Source organism: Cavia porcellus, unplaced genomic scaffold (assembly GCF_034190915.1).
Source record: "Cavia porcellus strain 051 isolate PalLab524CR breed Dunkin Hartley unplaced genomic scaffold, mCavPor4.1 scaffold_13, whole genome shotgun sequence".
NCBI lineage: Eukaryota > Metazoa > Chordata > Mammalia > Rodentia > Caviidae > Cavia > Cavia porcellus.
In genome coordinates, this window is record NW_026947496.1 from 2,154,657 (window position 1) to 2,173,037 (window position 18,381).

Here is an 18,381-nt window from a genome sequence, read left to right on the forward strand (position 1 = left end):
TTAACACTGACCGTAATACCTAACCCTAACCCTACCATAAGCCTAAATCTAACCCTAAACTTATATGTAATTCTAACCCTAAAATCTAACGTTAAACCTAACCCTAACTCTAACATTAATATTAACCGTAACCCTAAGACTAAACTCTAACCCTAACCCTAACCCAAAACCTAACCCTAACACTCACCATAACCCTAACCCAAAACTTCACCTAATCCCTAACCCTAAAACTAAAACTAACCCTATCCCTGACCATAAAATATAACCCTACCCCTAAACCTAAATTCTAATCATAAAACTAACCCTAACCCTAACTCTAACCCTAACCTAAACCTAACCCTAATATCTAACCCTAAACCTAACGCTAACTTTAACACTAACCCTAACCCTAAACCTAACCCTCATCTCGAACCATAACCCCAATCTGCCTGAAATGTAACACTAACCCTAATGCAAAACCTAACCCTAACACTCACCATAACCCTAAACCAAAACTTCACCTAATCCCTAACCCTAAAACTAAAACTAACCCTAACCCTGACCATAATACCTAACCTACCCCTAACCCTAAATTCTAACATAAAACTAACCCTAACCCTAACTCTAACCCTAAACCTAACCCTAACCCTAATATCTAACCTTAAACCTAACCCTAACCCTAACACTAACCCTAAACATAAACCTAACCCTCATCTCGAACCATAAACCTAACCCTGCCCGAAACCTAACACTAACACTAACCCTAACCCTAACCATAACCCTAAACCTAAACCTAAACCTAAACCTAACCTAACCTTAACAATAACCCTAACACTAAACCCTAACTTTAAGCCTAACCAGAACCCTATCCCTAAGCCTAACCCTAAGATTAAACCTAACACTATACCTAACCCTAAACCTAACCCTAACCCTAACACTAATCCTAACCCTAACCCTAACCTGAATATAACCCTAAATTCTAACCCTAAATCTAACTCTAACACTAACCCTAAACCTCAGACTAAATTTAACCCTGACCGTAATACCTAACCCTAACCCTACCATAAGATTAAGCCAATCCTAACTTAAACGTAATTCTAACCCTAAATTCTAATGCTAAACTTAACCCTAAACCTAACACAAACACTAACCCTAACGCTAACCCTAAACGCTAACCCTAACCCTAAACCTAACACAAAACCTAACCCTAACACTCACCATAACCCTAACCCAAATCCTAACCTTAATCCCTAACCCTAACTCTAACCCTAAAACTAAACATAAACCTCACCATATTACCTAACCCTAACACTAACCCTAACCCAAAATTCTAATCATAAAATGAACCCTAACCCTAACTCTAACCCTAAACCTAAACTCACCCTAATATCTAACCCTAAACCTAACCCTAACCCTAACACTAATCCTAACCATAAACCTAATGCTAAACTCTAACCCTAACCCTAACCCAGACCCGAAACCTAACCCTAACACTAAACCTAACCCTAAACCTAAACCGAAACCTCAACCTAACCCTAACCCTAACAATAAACCTAACCCAAACACTAAACCCTAAACCTAAGCCTAACCCGAACCCTATCCCTAATGCTAACCCTGTGCCTAAATCTAACACTATCCCAAACCCTAAACCTAACGCTAACCCTAATCCTAACACTAATGCTAACACTAACTCTATCCCTAACACCTAACAACTAAGCCTAGCCCTAATCCTAACCCTAACCGTAAAAAAACCATAAACATAACACTAAACCTAATCGTAACCCTAAAATTAAGCATAATCCGAAGCCTAAACATAAAAGTCTAACAACTAACCCCTAACCACAACACTAAACCTAACCCTAACCCTAAAACTAACACTAACCTCTAAACCTAACCCTAACCCTAACACTAACACTAACATTAACACTAACACTAGAACTAAACCTAACTTCTAAGCCTAACCCTAAGTCTAAACCTAAACCTGGACCTAACCCTAACTCTTAACCTAACCCTAACCCAAACCTAACCCTAATGCTAAAACTAACCGTAAACCTAACCCTAAACCTAACCCTTACCCTAAACAGTACCCCTAAACCTAACACTAACCATAACACTAACTCTAAACCTAAACCTAACTTTAAAACTAACCGTAACATTAAGCCTAAAACTAATCGTAACCCTAAACCCACCCGTAACCCAAAGCCTAACCCTAACCCTCTCCCTAACACCTAACACCTAACCCTAGCACTAACACTAACACTAACACTAACACTAACATTATCCTTAACCCTAACCCTATCCCTAACCCTAAACCTATGTTTTAACCCTACCCTAAACCTAACCCTAACCTTAACACTAACCCTAAAGTCTAACCGTAACAGTAACATATCCCTAATATCTAACCCTAACCCTAACCCTAACTCTAACTCTAACTCTAACCCTAAACCTAACACAAAACAAACTTCTAACCCTAACACTAACTCTAACCCTAAACCTAACCCTAAACATAACCCTAACCCTAACACTAACTCTAACCCTAACCTTAAACCCTAACCCTAAACCTAACACTATTCCTAACGATAAACCTAACCGAAAACCTAACCCTAACTCTAAACCTAACCCTATCCCTAAAACCTAACCCCAACCCTAACCCTAAACCTAACCCTAAATCTAACACAAATATTAACCCTAACCCTAATCAAAACCATAACTTCTAATCCTAACCCTAACCCGAATCCTAACCCTAACCCTAACCATAACCATAACCATAACCATAACCATAACATTAAACCTAACATTACTCTCTAAACTTAACTCTACCCCTTAATCTAACCCTAACATTGACTGTAATACCTAATCCTACCACTAAGCCTAACCCTAGCATAACCCTAACCCTTACCGTAATCCTATCACTAACGCTAACCCATACTTCTAACCGTAATAATAATGCTAACCCTAACATTAACCATAAAATCTAACACTAACCATAACACTAAACCTATCCCTAAGCCTAACCCAAACTTAAGACTAAACCTAACTTCTAACCCTAACCCAACCCCTAACACTAAACCTCAACCTAAACCTACCCCTAACCATAACACTAACCCTAACACTAAATGCTAACCCTAAACCTAACCTTAACCCTAACCTAACACTAAACCTAATTCTAAACATAACCCTAAACTAATACGAACCCTAACCCTATCACTAACACTAACCTCTAAGCCTAACCCTAACTCTAAACCTAACGAGTAACCCTAATCCTAACCCTTAACATATCCCTTATGCTAACCCTAAACCTAACCCTAAACCTAAGCTTTAAACCTAACCCTAAGTCAAACCTTAAACTCTAAGCCTAACACTAACCATAAACCTAACCCAAAACTCTATCACTAAACCTAACGCTAAACTCTAACCATAACGCTAACCCTAACCCTAACACTAACCCTAAATTAACCCGAACCTTAACCCTAACACTATCTCTAACCCTAACTGTAAACTTAACCCTAACCCTAACCCTAAGCCTAACACTATCCCTATCACTTAAACCTTAACCCTAACCATAAACCTAACCCGAACCCTAACGCAACCCCAAACTCTAACCCTAAACCTAACACTAACCTCTAACCATAACCCTAAGACTAAAACTAACCCTAAACCTAACCATGCCCCGTAAACTAACCCTAACCCTAACCCTAATCCTAGCCCTAAGCCAAAACCATAACCCTAACCCTAACACTAACCCTAACCATAACCTAACCCTAACCCAATCATAACCCTAACACTAACCCAAACCCTAAACCTAAACCTAAACATATCCCTCTAAGCCTAATCCTAAAACTAACCCTAAACATAAACTTAACCCTAACATTAACCCTAACCCTAATCCTATCCGAACATGAACCCGAACACTAACCCTAACACTAACCCTAACCCTAACATTATCCCTAACCCTAACCATAACACTAACCTAACCCTAACACTAACCCTAACCCTCTAACCCTAACACTAGCCCTAAACCTAACTCTAACCCTAACCCAAACAAGAACCTGAACACTAACCCTAAACCTAAACCCTCACCCTAACCCTAACCAAACATTAACACTATTCCTAAACCCAACCCCTAATATCAACACTAACCCTAACATTAACCCAAAGCAAAATCTCTAAGCCCAACTCTAACCCTAACACTAAACATAACCCTAACCCTAACATTTACCCTAACCCTAATCCTAACCCTAAACATAGCCCTAACCCTAACATTAAACCTAACACTAACCCTACCACTTACCCTAAACCCTAACTCTAACGATAACCCTATCACTAACCCTAACCCTAATCCTAACCTCTAAACTTAAACCTAACCCTAATGCTAACCATAACCCTAACCCCGACCCTAACCCTAATCCTCTATCACTAACCCTAACCCTAACCCTAAAGTAACCCTAACCCTAACCCTAACCCTAATATCTAACCATAACCTTAACTCTAAACCTAACCTTAACCCTAAGACCAACCTTATCCTCTAAGACTAATCATAACCCTATCCCAAACGCTAAAGTCTAATCCGAACCCTAACCCTAACACTAACCCTAAGCCTAACCCTAACCCAAACCTTAAACTAATCCTAACCCTGACCGTAAAACCTAACCCTAACCCTAACCTTCATCCTAACTGTATCCCTAGCCTTAACCATAACCCTAAACCTAAATTTCAACCTAACCCTAACCCTAACAATAACCCTAACCCTAACCATAAACCCTAACCCTAAGCCTAACCCGAACCCTATCCCTAACCCTAACCATAACCTCTAAGGCTAACCCTAACCCTAAAGCTAAACCCAAACTCTAGCACTAAAATTAATGCTAACCCTCTAACCATAACCATAACCCTAACCATAACCCTAAGCCTAACCCTAACACTGAATCTAACCCTAAACTTATCCCTACACCAAACCACTAACCCTATCTCTAAACCTAACTCTGAAACTAACCGTAAACCTAAACCTAACCCTAGCCATACCCCTAACCCTACCAGTAATCATAACCCTAACCTTACCCCTAACCCTAACTTCTACTCCTAATCCTATCACTAACCCTAACCCTAAACCTAAATCTAATTCTAACCCTAAACTCTAACCCTAAACCAACTCTAACCCTAACCTTAACCATAAAACTAATTTTAACACTGACCGTAATACCTAACCCTAACCCTACCATAAGCCTAAATCTAACCCTAAACTTATATGTAATTCTAACCCTAAAATCTAACGTTAAACCTAACCCTAACTCTAACATTAATATTAACCGTAACCCTAAGACTAAACTCTAACCCTAACCCTAACCCAAAACCTAACCCTAACACTCACCATAACCCTAACCCAAAACTTCACCTAATCCCTAACCCTAAAACTAAAACTAACCCTATCCCTGACCATAAAATATAACCCTACCCCTAAACCTAAATTCTAATCATAAAACTAACCCTAACCCTAACTCTAACCCTAACCTAAACCTAACCCTAATATCTAACCCTAAACCTAACGCTAACTTTAACACTAACCCTAACCCTAAACCTAACCCTCATCTCGAACCATAACCCCAATCTGCCTGAAATGTAACACTAACCCTAATGCAAAACCTAACCCTAACACTCACCATAACCCTAAACCAAAACTTCACCTAATCCCTAACCCTAAAACTAAAACTAACCCTAACCCTGACCATAATACCTAACCTACCCCTAACCCTAAATTCTAACATAAAACTAACCATAACCCTAACTCTAACCCTAAACCTAACCCTAACCCTAATATCTAACCTTAAACCTAACCCTAACCCTAACACTAACCCTAAACATAAACCTAACCCTCATCTCGAACCATAAACCTAACCCTGCCCGAAACCTAACACTAACACTAACCCTAACCCTAACCATAACCCTAAACCTAAACCTAAACCTAAACCTAACCTAACCTTAACAATAACCCTAACACTAAACCCTAACTTTAAGCCTAACCAGAACCCTATCCCTAAGCCTAACCCTAAGATTAAACCTAACACTATACCTAACCCTAAACCTAACCCTAACCCTAACACTAATCCTAACCCTAACCCTAACCTGAATATAACCCTAAATTCTAACCCTAAATCTAACTCTAACACTAACCCTAAACCTCAGACTAAATTTAACCCTGACCGTAATACCTAACCCTAACCCTACCATAAGATTAAGCCAATCCTAACTTAAACGTAATTCTAACCCTAAATTCTAATGCTAAACTTAACCCTAAACCTAACACAAACACTAACCCTAACGCTAACCCTAAACGCTAACCCTAACCCTAAACCTAACACAAAACCTAACCCTAACACTCACCATAACCCTAACCCAAATCCTAACCTTAATCCCTAACCCTAACTCTAACCCTAAAACTAAACATAAACCTCACCATATTACCTAACCCTAACACTAACCCTAACCCAAAATTCTAATCATAAAATGAACCCTAACCCTAACTCTAACCCTAAACCTAAACTCACCCTAATATCTAACCCTAAACCTAACCCTAACCCTAACACTAATCCTAACCATAAACCTAATGCTAAACTCTAACCCTAACCCTAACCCAGACCCGAAACCTAACCCTAACACTAAACCTAACCCTAAACCTAAACCGAAACCTCAACCTAACCCTAACCCTAACAATAAACCTAACCCAAACACTAAACCCTAAACCTAAGCCTAACCCGAACCCTATCCCTAATGCTAACCCTGTGCCTAAATCTAACACTATCCCAAACCCTAAACCTAACGCTAACCCTAATCCTAACACTAATGCTAACACTAACTCTATCCCTAACACCTAACAACTAAGCCTAGCCCTAATCCTAACCCTAACCGTAAAAAAACCATAAACATAACACTAAACCTAATCGTAACCCTAAAATTAAGCATAATCCGAAGCCTAAACATAAAAGTCTAACAACTAACCCCTAACCACAACACTAAACCTAACCCTAACCCTAAAACTAACACTAACCTCTAAACCTAACCCTAACCCTAACACTAACACTAACATTAACACTAACACTAGAACTAAACCTAACTTCTAAGCCTAACCCTAAGTCTAAACCTAAACCTGGACCTAACCCTAACTCTTAACCTAACCCTAACCCAAACCTAACCCTAATGCTAAAACTAACCGTAAACCTAACCCTAAACCTAACCCTTACCCTAAACAGTACCCCTAAACCTAACACTAACCATAACACTAACTCTAAACCTAAACCTAACTTTAAAACTAACCGTAACATTAAGCCTAAAACTAATCGTAACCCTAAACCCACCCGTAACCCAAAGCCTAACCCTAACCCTCTCCCTAACACCTAACACCTAACCCTAGCACTAACACTAACACTAACACTAACACTAACATTATCCTTAACCCTAACCCTATCCCTAACCCTAAACCTATGTTTTAACCCTACCCTAAACCTAACCCTAACCTTAACACTAACCCTAAAGTCTAACCGTAACAGTAACATATCCCTAATATCTAACCCTAACCCTAACCCTAACTCTAACTCTAACTCTAACCCTAAACCTAACACAAAACAAACTTCTAACCCTAACACTAACTCTAACCCTAAACCTAACCCTAAACATAACCCTAACCCTAACACTAACTCTAACCCTAACCTTAAACCCTAACCCTAAACCTAACACTATTCCTAACGATAAACCTAACCGAAAACCTAACCCTAACTCTAAACCTAACCCTATCCCTAAAACCTAACCCCAACCCTAACCCTAAACCTAACCCTAAATCTAACACAAATATTAACCCTAACCCTAATCAAAACCATAACTTCTAATCCTAACCCTAACCCGAATCCTAACCCTAACCCTAACCATAACCATAACCATAACCATAACCATAACATTAAACCTAACATTACTCTCTAAACTTAACTCTACCCCTTAATCTAACCCTAACATTGACTGTAATACCTAATCCTACCACTAAGCCTAACCCTAGCATAACCCTAACCCTTACCGTAATCCTATCACTAACGCTAACCCATACTTCTAACCGTAATAATAATGCTAACCCTAACATTAACCATAAAATCTAACACTAACCATAACACTAAACCTATCCCTAAGCCTAACCCAAACTTAAGACTAAACCTAACTTCTAACCCTAACCCAACCCCTAACACTAAACCTCAACCTAAACCTACCCCTAACCATAACACTAACCCTAACACTAAATGCTAACCCTAAACCTAACCTTAACCCTAACCTAACACTAAACCTAATTCTAAACATAACCCTAAACTAATACGAACCCTAACCCTATCACTAACACTAACCTCTAAGCCTAACCCTAACTCTAAACCTAACGAGTAACCCTAATCCTAACCCTTAACATATCCCTTATGCTAACCCTAAACCTAACCCTAAACCTAAGCTTTAAACCTAACCCTAAGTCAAACCTTAAACTCTAAGCCTAACACTAACCATAAACCTAACCCAAAACTCTATCACTAAACCTAACGCTAAACTCTAACCATAACGCTAACCCTAACCCTAACACTAACCCTAAATTAACCCGAACCTTAACCCTAACACTATCTCTAACCCTAACTGTAAACTTAACCCTAACCCTAACCCTAAGCCTAACACTATCCCTATCACTTAAACCTTAACCCTAACCATAAACCTAACCCGAACCCTAACGCAACCCCAAACTCTAACCCTAAACCTAACACTAACCTCTAACCATAACCCTAAGACTAAAACTAACCCTAAACCTAACCATGCCCCGTAAACTAACCCTAACCCTAACCCTAATCCTAGCCCTAAGCCAAAACCATAACCCTAACCCTAACACTAACCCTAACCATAACCTAACCCTAACCCAATCATAACCCTAACACTAACCCAAACCCTAAACCTAAACCTAAACATATCCCTCTAAGCCTAATCCTAAAACTAACCCTAAACATAAACTTAACCCTAACATTAACCCTAACCCTAATCCTATCCGAACATGAACCCGAACACTAACCCTAACACTAACCCTAACCCTAACATTATCCCTAACCCTAACCATAACACTAACCTAACCCTAACACTAACCCTAACCCTCTAACCCTAACACTAGCCCTAAACCTAACTCTAACCCTAACCCAAACAAGAACCTGAACACTAACCCTAAACCTAAACCCTCACCCTAACCCTAACCAAACATTAACACTATTCCTAAACCCAACCCCTAATATCAACACTAACCCTAACATTAACCCAAAGCAAAATCTCTAAGCCCAACTCTAACCCTAACACTAAACATAACCCTAACCCTAACATTTACCCTAACCCTAATCCTAACCCTAAACATAGCCCTAACCCTAACATTAAACCTAACACTAACCCTACCACTTACCCTAAACCCTAACTCTAACGATAACCCTATCACTAACCCTAACCCTAATCCTAACCTCTAAACTTAAACCTAACCCTAATGCTAACCATAACCCTAACCCCGACCCTAACCCTAATCCTCTATCACTAACCCTAACCCTAACCCTAAAGTAACCCTAACCCTAACCCTAACCCTAATATCTAACCATAACCTTAACTCTAAACCTAACCTTAACCCTAAGACCAACCTTATCCTCTAAGACTAATCATAACCCTATCCCAAACGCTAAAGTCTAATCCGAACCCTAACCCTAACACTAACCCTAAGCCTAACCCTAACCCAAACCTTAAACTAATCCTAACCCTGACCGTAAAACCTAACCCTAACCCTAACCTTCATCCTAACTGTATCCCTAGCCTTAACCATAACCCTAAACCTAAATTTCAACCTAACCCTAACCCTAACAATAACCCTAACCCTAACCATAAACCCTAACCCTAAGCCTAACCCGAACCCTATCCCTAACCCTAACCATAACCTCTAAGGCTAACCCTAACCCTAAAGCTAAACCCAAACTCTAGCACTAAAATTAATGCTAACCCTCTAACCATAACCATAACCCTAACCATAACCCTAAGCCTAACCCTAACACTGAATCTAACCCTAAACTTATCCCTACACCAAACCACTAACCCTATCTCTAAACCTAACTCTGAAACTAACCGTAAACCTAAACCTAACCCTAGCCATACCCCTAACCCTACCAGTAATCATAACCCTAACCTTACCCCTAACCCTAACTTCTACTCCTAATCCTATCACTAACCCTAACCCTAAACCTAAATCTAATTCTAACCCCAAACTCTAACCCTAAACCAACTCTAACCCTAACCTTAACCATAAAACTAATTTTAACACTGACCGTAATACCTAACCCTAACCCTACCATAAGCCTAAATCTAACCCTAAACTTATATGTAATTCTAACCCTAAAATCTAACGTTAAACCTAACCCTAACTCTAACATTAATATTAACCGTAACCCTAAGACTAAACTCTAACCCTAACCCTAACCCAAAACCTAACCCTAACACTCACCATAACCCTAACCCAAAACTTCACCTAATCCCTAACCCTAAAACTAAAACTAACCCTATCCCTGACCATAAAATATAACCCTACCCCTAAACCTAAATTCTAATCATAAAACTAACCCTAACCCTAACTCTAACCCTAACCTAAACCTAACCCTAATATCTAACCCTAAACCTAACGCTAACTTTAACACTAACCCTAACCCTAAACCTAACCCTCATCTCGAACCATAACCCCAATCTGCCTGAAATGTAACACTAACCCTAATGCAAAACCTAACCCTAACACTCACCATAACCCTAAACCAAAACTTCACCTAATCCCTAACCCTAAAACTAAAACTAACCCTAACCCTGACCATAATACCTAACCTACCCCTAACCCTAAATTCTAACATAAAACTAACCCTAACCCTAACTCTAACCCTAAACCTAACCCTAACCCTAATATCTAACCTTAAACCTAACCCTAACCCTAACACTAACCCTAAACATAAACCTAACCCTCATCTCGAACCATAAACCTAACCCTGCCCGAAACCTAACACTAACACTAACCCTAACCCTAACCATAACCCTAAACCTAAACCTAAACCTAAACCTAACCTAACCTTAACAATAACCCTAACACTAAACCCTAACTTTAAGCCTAACCAGAACCCTATCCCTAAGCCTAACCCTAAGATTAAACCTAACACTATACCTAACCCTAAACCTAACCCTAACCCTAACACTAATCCTAACCCTAACCCTAACCTGAATATAACCCTAAATTCTAACCCTAAATCTAACTCTAACACTAACCCTAAACCTCAGACTAAATTTAACCCTGACCGTAATACCTAACCCTAACCCTACCATAAGATTAAGCCAATCCTAACTTAAACGTAATTCTAACCCTAAATTCTAATGCTAAACTTAACCCTAAACCTAACACAAACACTAACCCTAACGCTAACCCTAAACGCTAACCCTAACCCTAAACCTAACACAAAACCTAACCCTAACACTCACCATAACCCTAACCCAAATCCTAACCTTAATCCCTAACCCTAACTCTAACCCTAAAACTAAACATAAACCTCACCATATTACCTAACCCTAACACTAACCCTAACCCAAAATTCTAATCATAAAATGAACCCTAACCCTAACTCTAACCCTAAACCTAAACTCACCCTAATATCTAACCCTAAACCTAACCCTAACCCTAACACTAATCCTAACCATAAACCTAATGCTAAACTCTAACCCTAACCCTAACCCAGACCCGAAACCTAACCCTAACACTAAACCTAACCCTAAACCTAAACCGAAACCTCAACCTAACCCTAACCCTAACAATAAACCTAACCCAAACACTAAACCCTAAACCTAAGCCTAACCCGAACCCTATCCCTAATGCTAACCCTGTGCCTAAATCTAACACTATCCCAAACCCTAAACCTAACGCTAACCCTAATCCTAACACTAATGCTAACACTAACTCTATCCCTAACACCTAACAACTAAGCCTAGCCCTAATCCTAACCCTAACCGTAAAAAAACCATAAACATAACACTAAACCTAATCGTAACCCTAAAATTAAGCATAATCCGAAGCCTAAACATAAAAGTCTAACAACTAACCCCTAACCACAACACTAAACCTAACCCTAACCCTAAAACTAACACTAACCTCTAAACCTAACCCTAACCCTAACACTAACACTAACATTAACACTAACACTAGAACTAAACCTAACTTCTAAGCCTAACCCTAAGTCTAAACCTAAACCTGGACCTAACCCTAACTCTTAACCTAACCCTAACCCAAACCTAACCCTAATGCTAAAACTAACCGTAAACCTAACCCTAAACCTAACCCTTACCCTAAACAGTACCCCTAAACCTAACACTAACCATAACACTAACTCTAAACCTAAACCTAACTTTAAAACTAACCGTAACATTAAGCCTAAAACTAATCGTAACCCTAAACCCACCCGTAACCCAAAGCCTAACCCTAACCCTCTCCCTAACACCTAACACCTAACCCTAGCACTAACACTAACACTAACACTAACACTAACATTATCCTTAACCCTAACCCTATCCCTAACCCTAAACCTATGTTTTAACCCTACCCTAAACCTAACCCTAACCTTAACACTAACCCTAAAGTCTAACCGTAACAGTAACATATCCCTAATATCTAACCCTAACCCTAACCCTAACTCTAACTCTAACTCTAACCCTAAACCTAACACAAAACAAACTTCTAACCCTAACACTAACTCTAACCCTAAACCTAACCCTAAACATAACCCTAACCCTAACACTAACTCTAACCCTAACCTTAAACCCTAACCCTAAACCTAACACTATTCCTAACGATAAACCTAACCGAAAACCTAACCCTAACTCTAAACCTAACCCTATCCCTAAAACCTAACCCCAACCCTAACCCTAAACCTAACCCTAAATCTAACACAAATATTAACCCTAACCCTAATCAAAACCATAACTTCTAATCCTAACCCTAACCCGAATCCTAACCCTAACCCTAACCATAACCATAACCATAACCATAACATTAAACCTAACATTACTCTCTAAACTTAACTCTACCCCTTAATCTAACCCTAACATTGACTGTAATACCTAATCCTACCACTAAGCCTAACCCTAGCATAACCCTAACCCTTACCGTAATCCTATCACTAACGCTAACCCATACTTCTAACCGTAATAATAATGCTAACCCTAACATTAACCATAAAATCTAACACTAACCATAACACTAAACCTATCCCTAAGCCTAACCCAAACTTAAGACTAAACCTAACTTCTAACCCTAACCCAACCCCTAACACTAAACCTCAACCTAAACCTACCCCTAACCATAACACTAACCCTAACACTAAATGCTAACCCTAAACCTAACCTTAACCCTAACCTAACACTAAACCTAATTCTAAACATAACCCTAAACTAATACGAACCCTAACCCTATCACTAACACTAACCTCTAAGCCTAACCCTAACTCTAAACCTAACGAGTAACCCTAATCCTAACCCTTAACATATCCCTTATGCTAACCCTAAACCTAACCCTAAACCTAAGCTTTAAACCTAACCCTAAGTCAAACCTTAAACTCTAAGCCTAACACTAACCATAAACCTAACCCAAAACTCTATCACTAAACCTAACGCTAAACTCTAACCATAACGCTAACCCTAACCCTAACACTAACCCTAAATTAACCCGAACCTTAACCCTAACACTATCTCTAACCCTAACTGTAAACTTAACCCTAACCCTAACCCTAAGCCTAACACTATCCCTATCACTTAAACCTTAACCCTAACCATAAACCTAACCCGAACCCTAACGCAACCCCAAACTCTAACCCTAAACCTAACACTAACCTCTAACCATAACCCTAAGACTAAAACTAACCCTAAACCTAACCATGCCCCGTAAACTAACCCTAACCCTAACCCTAATCCTAGCCCTAAGCCAAAACCATAACCCTAACCCTAACACTAACCCTAACCATAACCTAACCCTAACCCAATCATAACCCTAACACTAACCCAAACCCTAAACCTAAACCTAAACATATCCCTCTAAGCCTAATCCTAAAACTAACCCTAAACATAAACTTAACCCTAACATTAACCCTAACCCTAATCCTATCCGAACATGAACCCGAACACTAACCCTAACACTAACCCTAACCCTAACATTATCCCTAACCCTAACCATAACACTAACCTAACCCTAACACTAACCCTAACCCTCTAACCCTAACACTAGCCCTAAACCTAACTCTAACCCTAACCCAAACAAGAACCTGAACACTAACCCTAAACCTAAACCCTCACCCTAACCCTAACCAAACATTAACACTATTCCTAAACCCAACCCCTAATATCAACACTAACCCTAACATTAACCCAAAGCAAAATCTCTAAGCCCAACTCTAACCCTAACACTAAACATAACCCTAACCCTAACATTTACCCTAACCCTAATCCTAACCCTAAACATAGCCCTAACCCTAACATTAAACCTAACACTAACCCTACCACTTACCCTAAACCCTAACTCTAACGATAACCCTATCACTAACCCTAACCCTAATCCTAACCTCTAAACTTAAACCTACCCTAATGCTAACCATAACCCTAACCCTGACCCTAACCCTAATCCTCTATCACTAACCCTAACCCTAACCCTAAAGTAACCCTAACCCTAACCCTAACCCTAATATCTAACCATAACCTTAACTCTAAACCTAACCTTAACCCTAAGACCAACCTTATCCTCTAAGACTAATCATAACCCTATCCCAAACGCTAAAGTCTAATCCGAACCCTAACCCTAACACTAACCCTAAGCCTAACCCTAACCCTAACCCTCTAACCCAGCTCTAACTCTAACCCTAACACTAACCCTAACTCTAACTCTAAATCTTAAACTTAACCATAAACCTAACCCCAACTCTGACACCTAACCTTAAGCCCTAATTCAAACACTAACCCTAACACTAACCCTAACCTTTAACCCTAACCATAAACCTAACGCTACCACTAATCCTAAGGCTACCATCTAACCCAAACGCTATTCCTAAACTTAACCCTAACACTTACGCTAACCCTAATCCCTATCCCTAACCCTAACTCTAACCCTAACACTAACACTTACGCTAACCCTAATCCCTATCCCTAACCCTAACCCTAACTCTAACCCTAACCCTAACTCTAACCCTAAGCCTAACCCTAACACTTAAACCTAACCAAAACCCTAACACTAACCGTAATACTAACCCTAACCCTAACTCTAACACTAACACCTAACCATAGGATCTAACCATAATCCTAACACTAACTCTAACTTCTAACCCTAACCGTAACGCTAACCATAACACTAACCCTCACCTCTAACCTGAAACATATCTCTAACTCTACCACTAACCCTAAGCCTAACCATAACCTTAACACTAACCATAACACTAATCCTAACACTAACATTATCCATAAAACTAACCCCTAATCATAACGCTAACCATAATCCCAAGCCTAAACCTAAATCTAACCCGAACTTCTAACCCTAACCCTACCATAACCGTAACACTAACCCAAAGACTAAACCTAACCCTAACCCTAACCCTCTAACCCTAACCCAAAACCTTACCCTAACCTTAACCCTAACGGTCATGATAAACCTAACTGTAACCCTAACACGAACCCTCACCCTAACCATAACCATAACCCTAACCTCTAACCATAAACCTAACCCTAAACTTAACCCTAAGTGTAAGCCTAACCCTCACCCTAATCCACTAACCCTAACCCTAACTCTATCTCTAAAGCAAACACTAACCCTAACACTAACCCCCATCCCTAACCCGAACACTAACCCTAATCCTAAGTCTAACCCTAAACCCTAACCGTAACTCTAACACAAACCCTAACCCTAAACCTAAACCTAATCCTGTCCCTAACACTAACCCAAAGCCTAACCCTAACCCTAACCTTAATAATAACCTTCACCCTGAACATAATCCCTAAACCTAAACCTAACACTAACTCTATCCCTAACTCTAACCCTAATCCGGAACCCTAACCCGACCCATAAACCTAACACTAAAAATATCACCAACACAAACCCTAACCCTATCCCTAACCCTAAAATTAACCCTAAACCAAATCCCTAACCCTATCTCTAACACTCAGCCTAACCTTAACACTAATCCTAACCCTAACCATAACGGTAACCCTAACCCTAACCGTAACCCTAACCGTAAGCATAACCCTAACCCTCTAACACTAAACCTAACCCTAACTCTAACCATAAACCTAACCTTATCCCTAAAACTAACCCCTAACCTTAATATTAACACTAACCCTAACCCTAACCCAAACCCTAATCCCCAACTGTAACTGTAAACCTAACCATAACCCTAAACCTAACCCTAATTGAAATTCCTAACCTTAACTCTAACGCTAACCCTAACTGTAACCCTCACCATAACCCTAAAACTAACCATAACACTAAGCTTAAGGCTAATAATAATCATAACCCTAACCCTTAACCTGACCCCTAATCCTAACACTAGCCCTAACCTTAAACCTAACCCTAAACTTAATCCTAACCCAAACACTAACCGTTACCTTGAACCTAACACTAAACCTAAGCCTAACAATAACCCTAAACCCTAACATTAACCCCTAACCCTAACCCTAAAAACTAACCATAAGCTCCTACCCTAATCCTAACCCTAACCCTAACCTTAAACTCTAACCCTAACAGAAAGCTAACCCTAACCCTAATGTTAAACTCTAAACTAAACACTATCTCTAACACTAACCCTAACTCTAAACCTAACTAAAACCCGAACACTAACCGTAACCTTAATCCTAACCCTAACACTAACCCTAACACTGACCCCCAACCTTAAAACTAATCAAAACCTGAGGCTAACCCTAACCCTAACCCTAGCATAACCCTATACTTAACCCTAACCATAACCCTTACCCTAACCCTAACCCTAAACCTAAACCATACCTCTAACCCTAACCCTAACCCTAACCCTAAGCCTAACCCTAACCAAAACACTACCCCTAAGCTCTAACAATAACCCTAACACTAAACCTATCCCTAACTCTAACCATAAACCTAACACTAAACCTACCTTCTAACCCTAACACTAAACCAAACCCTAAACCTCAACCTAACCCTAACCCTAACCATAACACTAAACCTAACCCTAACCCTAAACGGTACCCTAGTCATAACCCTAACCCTAACCCTGACCCTAACCCTAACCCTAACACTAACACTGACCCTAACCCATAATCCTATCTCTAACACCTAACCCCTACACCTAACCCTAACCCAAACTCTAAAATCTAATCCTAAATCTAACCTTAAATGTAATTCTAACCCTAACCCTAACCCTAAACCTAAACCTAACCCTAACGATAACAAAACACTATCCCTAACACCTAATGACTAAAACTAACCCTAACCCTAACCCTAAATCTAAAGCAAACGCTAAACGTAACCCTAAACCTAAACCTAACCCTAAACTAATTGTGACCCTAACCAAAACCATAAACCTAACCCTTACCATAAACCTAACGCTAACTCTAAACCCAACCCAAACACTAACCCTAACGCCTAACCCTAACCCTAAGAGTAACACTAACCTCTAAACCTAACCCTAACAATACCTGTAATCTAACCCTAAATCTAACCACTAACCCTAATCCTAAAGCTTACCCTATCCCTAACCACAACGCTAACCATAAATCTAACCTTGAACCTAAGCTTTAACCGTAAGCATAACCCTAACCCTAACAATCACCTCTAAGTCTAACACTAACCCTAACCCTAACCCGAACCCTAACCCTAATCTGAACGCTAACCTCTAACAATAACCCTAACCCTAACTCTAACCCACAACCTAACCCTAAACTCTAACCGTAACACTATCCCTCACCCTAACCCTAACCCTAACACTAACCTCTAATTCTAGCACTAAACCTAACCAGAACCCTAACTGTAACAATAAAGCTAACTTCTAACTCTAACACTAAACCTAACCCTAAACCTAAATCTAAACCGAACCCTTACCCTAACACTAACCCTACTCCTAAAACCTTAAACTAACCCTAAACCTAACCCTAACCCTAGCCCGAATCCTAACCCAAATCCTAACCCTAACCGTAATCCTAACCCTAAACCTAACCCTAACACTAACTATAACCCTATCCCTAATACCTAACCCCTAAACCTAACCTAACCCTAATCCTAAAACTAACCCTAAATCTAATGCAAATGCTACCCCCAACCCTAACCCTAACCCTAACCTCATCATAAACCTA